General features: G+C 43.5%; 2 long non-coding RNA genes across 2 annotated transcripts; both read right to left on the reverse strand.

The window, feature by feature from the left end:
- Positions 1 to 275: 275 nt before the first annotated feature.
- On the reverse strand, positions 276 to 630 carry LOC134929152 (uncharacterized). The gene is made up of 2 exons (XR_010178331.1): positions 561 to 630; positions 276 to 377 (listed from the first exon to the last, which is right to left on the reverse strand). It is a non-coding gene; the product is annotated as an uncharacterized LOC134929152 (long non-coding RNA).
- Positions 631 to 7,142: 6,512 nt separating this feature from the next.
- Positions 7,143 to 7,497, reverse strand: LOC134929153 (uncharacterized). The gene is made up of 2 exons (XR_010178332.1): positions 7,428 to 7,497; positions 7,143 to 7,244 (listed from the first exon to the last, which is right to left on the reverse strand). It is a non-coding gene; the product is annotated as an uncharacterized LOC134929153 (long non-coding RNA).
- Positions 7,498 to 7,947: the final 450 nt, after the last annotated feature.

Here is a 7,947-nt window from a genome sequence, read left to right on the forward strand (position 1 = left end):
CGGATGCTAGCTATACTGTGTTTTGCTTGGACACAGTGTCTGGCAACCGGTTGGTCCCTGTGACCAGATTCCAATGCATGTCTGATAGCTGTGCTGTGCTGAGCCATTCGCTCCTTAAATTGTCTTTGTGTTTTCCCTATATATGCTAACCCACATGGGCAGGTTAGCATATATACAACAAACATAGGTGTTCAGCCTCTCACTAAGCCCTTTCTGGCAAATTTGAAGCCTACAGTATAACCACCTTTACTTTTCAATAATCTGTTCAGAAGAGGTGTTTGTAGAACGGTGTTTTATTATTCAGTAAAGGGATCACAGATATGATGCGTTGATTTGATGTACAATACGATATGATGATGTGTGATAATGAGGTAAAACTGTTAATGAAACAAGAATATGCAATTATGATATGCATGTGAAAAGCAAAATGGATATACACAAGTACATATAACATGGGCTGTGCAAACATGTGATTACATGTGCAAGTATAAACTACAGTGCAGCTAACATTACTCACTGGCTAAACAGGTTGAGATGAGACATTTAATATACAAACTCACCATCGAATGCTATATGAGAGTTGGACCCATGTAAAGCATGACTGTCTGGGACCATGAGGGAAGTAGAAAGGCTGATCCCAGCTTCTTCATCCCAGAATGCATTGCAAGACTGGCTACAAGAAGCTATGAGGGTCAAATTAATTGATGGGACTGACCACCAGATGGGGCAATAATACAACTTTCTGTAGTAAAAGTAATCAGATCTACACAAAGCAAATGCTGAAGGCATGACACTCCCCGTCTGGTATCACTGGTACCATATTTTAAACTCTAAACAGATAACACTAAGAATAGTTCAGTCACTGGTCTGAGGAACAACTTAGTCTCTCCTCGCTTACAGATCTTGACCTCAACCTTACGAACCTTCCCATCCTTGCTTGGGAACGTCTTGGTGACAAGACTTAAAGGCCATTCGTTGCGTTGTGACTGGCAATCTCTGACGAGCACAATGTCACCTGGTTTTAAGTTGGGTTTGGCAACTTGCCACTTGCTCCTTGACTGCAGGGTAGAAAGGTATTGTCTTTTCCATCTGTCCCAAAAGGTGTTTGCAAGGCTTTGAACTTGTCTCCATTGACGTTTGAACAGGTCTTTGGTATTGAATTCTCCAGGAGGAGCATAGGTAATCCCGGTCTTCTGTGTAAGAAGAGTGGCCGGAGTAAGTAGAAGTGGGTCTTCTGGGTCATTAGACACTGAAGTCAATGGTCTTCCGTTGACAATAGCTGAGACTTCAGCCATGAAGGTTGTTAAGCTCTCGTGAGTAAGTCTTGCAGTTCCCACTTGCAAGAATATGGAATCAAGGATTCTGCGTATCATGCCGATCATCCTTTCCCAGGCACCTCCCATATGAGAAGAATGAGGCGGGTTGAAGGTCCATGTACAACCTTGCTCACTGAGATATCTCTCTATGCTTTTAGTGTCAATGTTCGAATTAATTTGTAATTCTTTGGCTGCTCCAATGAAGTTGGTACCTCTGTCGGACCGGATGTGTTTTACTGGGCCACGGATAGCAATGAAGCGTCTAAAGGCATTGATGAAGCTTGAAGTGTCCATTGATTCTATAACTTCGATGTGAACAGCTCTGATGCTCATACAAGTGAATACAACCGCCCAGCGCTTGCTGTTCGCATTCGCACCTCTAGTATGTCGTGTGATGACAGTCCATGGACCAAATACATCAAGACCAACATTGGAGAAAGGAGGGTCTGTACTAAGTCTGTCTGTTGGAAGATTAGCCATCTTCTGAGTTTGGGCAGTACCACGAAGTCTACGGCAAATGATACATTTGAAGATTGTGCTGCTTACACACCTTTTCGCTCCAATAATCCAGAACCCAGCTGATCGTAGAGCTCCTTCGGTAAACAATCGTCCTTGGTGTTTGACTTCGTTGTGATAGTGTTGCACAATTAAAGAAGCTATGTGGTGACTCCCAGGAATGATTAAAGGATTTTTCTCATTTGTCTCCAAGTTTGCTTCTTGAAGACGGCCTCCTACTCTCAATAAATGATTTTCATCAAGAAAAGGGTCTAGCTTTTTTAAGGTGCTGTCTTTGGGAATAGGATTTCCACTGTTAATGCAGTCGATCTCTCCGGAAAAGATTTGGTGCTGCACAACACGGATGATAAGGTTCTTGGATCGTTGTGTTTCTTCTGGTGCGTAAACATTTTGACAGTGATGCCAACCTTTACATCCATTCACACTTACAGATGCGTTGCGTTTAAATGAATGGACTATGTGAGTTAAGCAGGTAATGGCTCTGACAAGTGATTTCCAAGTTGAAAATCTTTGGAATCTGTGAGGCTGAAGTTGACAATCTGAAGTTACGGTATGGATTGTAGTTATTTGTGGACGAATTTCAACATCTGAGTCTGCGTCTACTAGCTTGAATATGCTACTTTCAGGATTGTTCGAATCTGCCTTGTACAGGAATTCAGGTCCTCTGAGCCATGTAGTGTCTTTGAGGATACTGGCTGGGACAGCTCTTGTAGCGTGATCTGCTGGATTGTGAGCAGTAGATACATAGTGCCACTGTTTTGGATTGGTGGATCTTCTGATTCTTAGCACACGATTGCTGACATAAACATGGAACCGTCTGGTCTCGTTGCATATGTAGCCTAATACTACCTTACTGTCTGTGTAGAAATCTGCTTCAGAGAGTCCAATTGGTAACTCAGATGAAATGAGCTCAGCTAATTCTACAGCTAGTACTGCAGCACAAAGTTCAAGTCTGGGCACTGTGTGTTCTGTACGTGGAGCTAACTTTGCTTTGCCCATGACAAATCCAATATGACATTGTCCCTTGATGTCCATGGTCTTAAGATATGCAACTGCAGCAATTGCTTGGGTTGAGGCATCAGAGAATACACATAGTCTCTGGTTTTGTACTGCTGTAGAATGCACGGGGGCATATGGACGTGTAATGCGGAGGTTGGTTAAGGTAGATAGAGAATCTTTCCACTCTTGCCACAAGTTTCTTTTCTGGGGAGGCAGTGGGGCATCCCAGTCAATTGACTCACAGGTTAGGTCTCTGAGCAAAGCTTTACCTTGGATAGTGACAGGAGCTGCAAATCCTAAGGGGTCGTACAAGCTGTTTAGAGTAGAGAGAACACCTCTGCGAGTGAAGGGTCTTTCTTCGCTGTTTACTTGGAAGGTAAAGGTGTCAGATTTTAAGTCCCACAAGAGTCCAAGGCTACGTTGAGCTGGTGGGGAATCGGTTCCTAAATCCAAGTCTCTTAAATCGCTGGTATGATCTTGGGAAGGGAAGGCTTCCATCACTACTTTGCTGTTGGAAGCTATTTTGTGAAGCCTCAGGTTTGAACAAGCAAGCATTTCCTGAGCTCTTTTGAGGAGGCTGATTGCTGTCTCGGCTGTTGGCATAGATTTTAGGCAGTCATCTACGTAGAAGTCTTTATCTACAAGTTGTCTAACATCAGAACCATACTCTAGCTCACCCTCTTGAGCTGAACGTCTGAGTCCATAGATGGCAACTGCAGGTGAAGGGCTGTTACCAAAGATGTGTACCTTCATGCGATACTCCATGATGTCTTTTGAGGGGTCATTGTCTCTGAACCAGAAGAATCTTAGGAAATTCCTGTCTTTTTCTCTCACAAGAAAGCAATGAAACATTTGTTGAATGTCAGCTGTGAAGGCAATAGAGTCTTTTCGGAAACGGATGAGTACCCCTAGGAGTTTGTTGTTGAGGTCTGGTCCTGTCAGGAGTACGTCATTTAAAGAAACACCTTCAAACTGGGCACTGGAATCGAACACCACTCTTATCTGACCTGGTTTCTTCGGGTGATATACTCCGAACATTGGCAGGTACCAGCATTCTTCTGTGTCTTTAAGAATGGGAGCTATCTCGGCGTGACCATTCTCAAATATTTTAGCCATAAAGGAGAAGAAATGATCTTTCATCTCTGGTTTCCTGTGAAAGTTGTGTTTAAGTGAAGAGAAGCGTTTGAGTACTTGTTCTCTGTCATTAGGAAGGCGTTGTCTGGGTGTTCTAAAGGGTAGAGGAGCAACCCAGCTGTTGGCATCATCCTTGACTAGTCCTTTCTCCATTATTTCCAAGAATAGTTTGTCCTCTATGGACATTGCCACCTGGTCATCCTTCTTTGTTCTCTGGAAGACTGCGTGTCCCAGATGATCTTGATAGTTGTCACAGATATGGTTGTCATTAGTTGAGTCTATGAAGGTACAGTGTGGTAATTCCTTTATGAGGAAATGGTTATGACATGGCTGGAATAGAGAAGGGCGTCCATTTTCTAAAGTACAGGTAAGCATGCTGTTGACAGAATCTGGTTTATGCACATCTCCAAGACATACTTCTCCTATTATTACCCATCCCAGATCCAGTCTTTGAGCGTAAGGTGCGTTATGTGGACCATTAATCTGACTTCTGGCTTTGTGGACTTGTAGGATATCCCTCCCAATGAGTAGATTTATTTGGGCATGTGGATCCAGTTCTGGTATCAGATGTGCTATGCGTTTCAAATGTGTATGGTGTTTAGCTACATCTGGTGTAGGAATCTCACTCCTATTGTCTGGAATCTCGTCACACTCTGTGATAGTTGGTAAAGAGAGACATGTCTTCCCATCCAAGGACTCAATTTGATAGCCAGTTGCTCTCCTTCCTGTTGTCTCAAAACTCCCTGCGCAGGATCTTAAGGAGTAAGGAGTGCTGGGTCCTTTAACATTAAAGGTCTCAAAGAAGATTGATCTGGCTAGAGACCTGTTACTTTGGTCATCTAGGATTGCATAAAGTTTAACGGCTTTGTCTGGATGGCCTTTGGGGTAAACTTTGACTAAACATATTTTGGAGCAGGATCTACCGCTAATGGCATCTTTGCAGACTTCGGTACATTGTGAAGTTATTTCTGGTGTGACTGCAACAGTGTCTTTTTGTTCTACACTGTGCTCCCCACCATGCTCTGTATCGGTATAACTGTGTTGCAAAGCCCATGGGGGAGGACCAGGGTGTAGAGCGGTATTGTGGTCTGTGCTGTGGCATTCTGTGCAGTTAGCACTAACCTTGCAGTCCTTGGCGAGGTGTGATGTGGAGGAACAGCACTTGTAGCAGATCCTATTCTCCTTTAAGAAGGCTTTGCGGTTCTCCAGGGACTTTTCTCTGAAGGTTCTGCATTTCAGGAGAGGATGCGGTTTGTGATGCAGAGGACATTGCTTGGCTGGATCTTTGTCTGTGGTCTCTTGGCGATTAAAGCTGGTAGACCTGCGGAAAGAATCTGAATAATGCACATTAGTCTTGTGAACTGCAACTGATGTTTTGCGGGGGTTAGGTACCATAGGTGCAGTATTTGTCAAGGTAAAGGCAAAACTAGGATCATTCCTGGTCATAGCTTGCTGGTGTACAAAGTCCACGAAAACTGAGAATGGTGGAAATTGCACTTTGTTCTGCCGCTTATATTTGGAGCCATGGTTGATCCATTGTTCCTGCAGATTATACGGTAGTTTCTGCACTATAGGGTTAACGCCTCTGGCTGTGTCAAGGAAGGCAAGTCCTGGTAAATCTCCCTCACATTTAGCTACTTGAAGTTCTTTTAGTAAGTCACTTAGTTCTCTGAGTCTCTGATAGCCTTTGTTGGGTAACCTGGGGAAATCGTCTATTCTTTTGAACAGAGCACTCTCTATTATCTCTGGTGAGCCATAGCACTCATTAAGTCTATCCCAGATCATCCTAAGTCCATTCTCAGGGTGGTTAATGTTAATCACTCTTATCCTTCTAGCATGTTCTGCAGATTCATTCCCAAGCCATTTAATTAAGAGGTCTATCTCTTCACTATGTGAAAGGTCTATTCCTCTGATAGCATTTTGAAAAGAGGACTGCCAGGCTCTGAAGTTCTCAGGGCGATCATTGAACTTTGAAATACTAATCGTGACTAATTCACGGCGGGTGAGAAATTTAGCAAAGTCTAATGTGTCCTGATTGGCTCTTGGAGATGTCGGTACATTAACACGGTAGGTATATGGTGTGTAGTCATACCTGTTAGTGTTGTCTGGTTCCCGACGGTTGGTATCACACCGCTTCTGTGTGAAGTAGGCTGTGTCTTTCTTGGAGTTTGCAGATTCAGACATCTGAGGTGGGGAAGAGTTGTCCCTCATAGGTTCACAGTGTCTAGGATTCTCTTGCTTGCAAATGTGTGGTCTGTTGTCCACTGGTGGTGGCGCTGTAGAGTGTACTTGATTTGTTTGCATGAAGTCTGAATGCGTACCTTGTAAAGATGGAGGGTTGCTACTCCTTTTTGAGACTTGACGTACGTATTCTGATGTGCGTTGCAGTGAATCCTGAGATCCATTCTCTGTGTCAAGTACATTGGTTCTTCTTATATCAGGGAGTTCTGCAGTCTCCAAGATTTCTGCTTCAGCTATGGCAGCCGCTGCCTCCTTCTCTGCAGTGAGCTTCTCGCCGATTGCTTCTAAGCGTTTGCTCTCGATTTTTAATTGCATCTCCTGCTCGGCAAAGTTAGCCCTTACTTTTGCGGCTTCCGCTTTTGCACGTGCCATGATGACTGCATTACTGACAGACAAGGATTTGGAGGAACCAGAGACTTGGGACCTTGTTTTGTATGAGGATATCGTTTTCTGTGACATGGTGATCTGGTAGAGATGTTTGATTGTGTAGAGACTGCTGTAATGCTGACTGCAAGTAACTGTTCAGACTGTGTCGCAGATCTCTGAGGAGTCAGTATCTTTGAACTGTTATGAAGCTGCTTGACTGTGAAGAGACTGTTGTGTTGCCTTATAAGCGTGGCTGCACTGACTTGTACAGGTTTCTGTGTAGTCAAATGGCGGTACTCCTATTGCTGAGCTGCCATAGTTGGTAGACTGTATAGAAACTGTGTGGCTGTCATATGCAGATAGCTGTGGCTGGCAGTGTAACGGCTCTGTAAGTCAGTATATGTCCCCACTGCTGACAGGCAATGATTTACTGACGGAGTCAGTGTAAGAGAGTCCATCTGCTTGTAGCATTCGATGTTTTACTGTTCAGCCTCTCACTAAGCCCTTTCTGGCAAATTTGAAGCCTACAGTATAACCACCTTTACTTTTCAATAATCTGTTCAGAAGAGGTGTTTGTAGAACGGTGTTTTATTATTCAGTAAAGGGATCACAGATATGATGCGTTGATTTGATGTACAATACGATATGATGATGTGTGATAATGAGGTAAAACTGTTAATGAAACAAGAATATGCAATTATGATATGCATGTGAAAAGCAAAATGGATATACACAAGTACATATAACATGGGCTGTGCAAACATGTGATTACATGTGCAAGTATAAACTACAGTGCAGCTAACATTACTCACTGGCTAAACAGGTTGAGATGAGACATTTAATATACAAACTCACCATCGAATGCTATATGAGAGTTGGACCCATGTAAAGCATGACTGTCTGGGACCATGAGGGAAGTAGAAAGGCTGATCCCAGCTTCTTCATCCCAGAATGCATTGCAAGACTGGCTACAAGAGGCTATGAGGGTCAAATTAATTGATGGGACTGACCACCAGATGGGGCAATAATACAACTTTCTGTAGTAAAAGTAATCAGATCTACACAAAGCAAATGCTGAAGGCATGACAATAGGGGTAATTCAGAGTTGATCGCAGCAGCAAATTTGTTAGCAGTTGGGCAAAACCACGTGCCCTGCAGGTGTGGCAGATATAACATTTGCAGAAAGAGTAAGATTTGGGTGGGTTATTTTGTTTCTGTGCAGGGTAAACACTGTTTGCTTTATTTTCACACTGCAATTTAGATTTCAGTTTGAACACACCACGCCCAAATCTAACTCTCTCTGCACATGTTATATCTGCCCCCCCCTGCAGTGCACGTGGGCCTAATTCTGAGTTGATCGTAGCAGCAAATTTGT

The sequence above is a fragment of the Pseudophryne corroboree genome, chromosome 5 (genome assembly GCF_028390025.1).
Source record: "Pseudophryne corroboree isolate aPseCor3 chromosome 5, aPseCor3.hap2, whole genome shotgun sequence".
NCBI classification, from domain to species: domain Eukaryota; kingdom Metazoa; phylum Chordata; class Amphibia; order Anura; family Myobatrachidae; genus Pseudophryne; species Pseudophryne corroboree.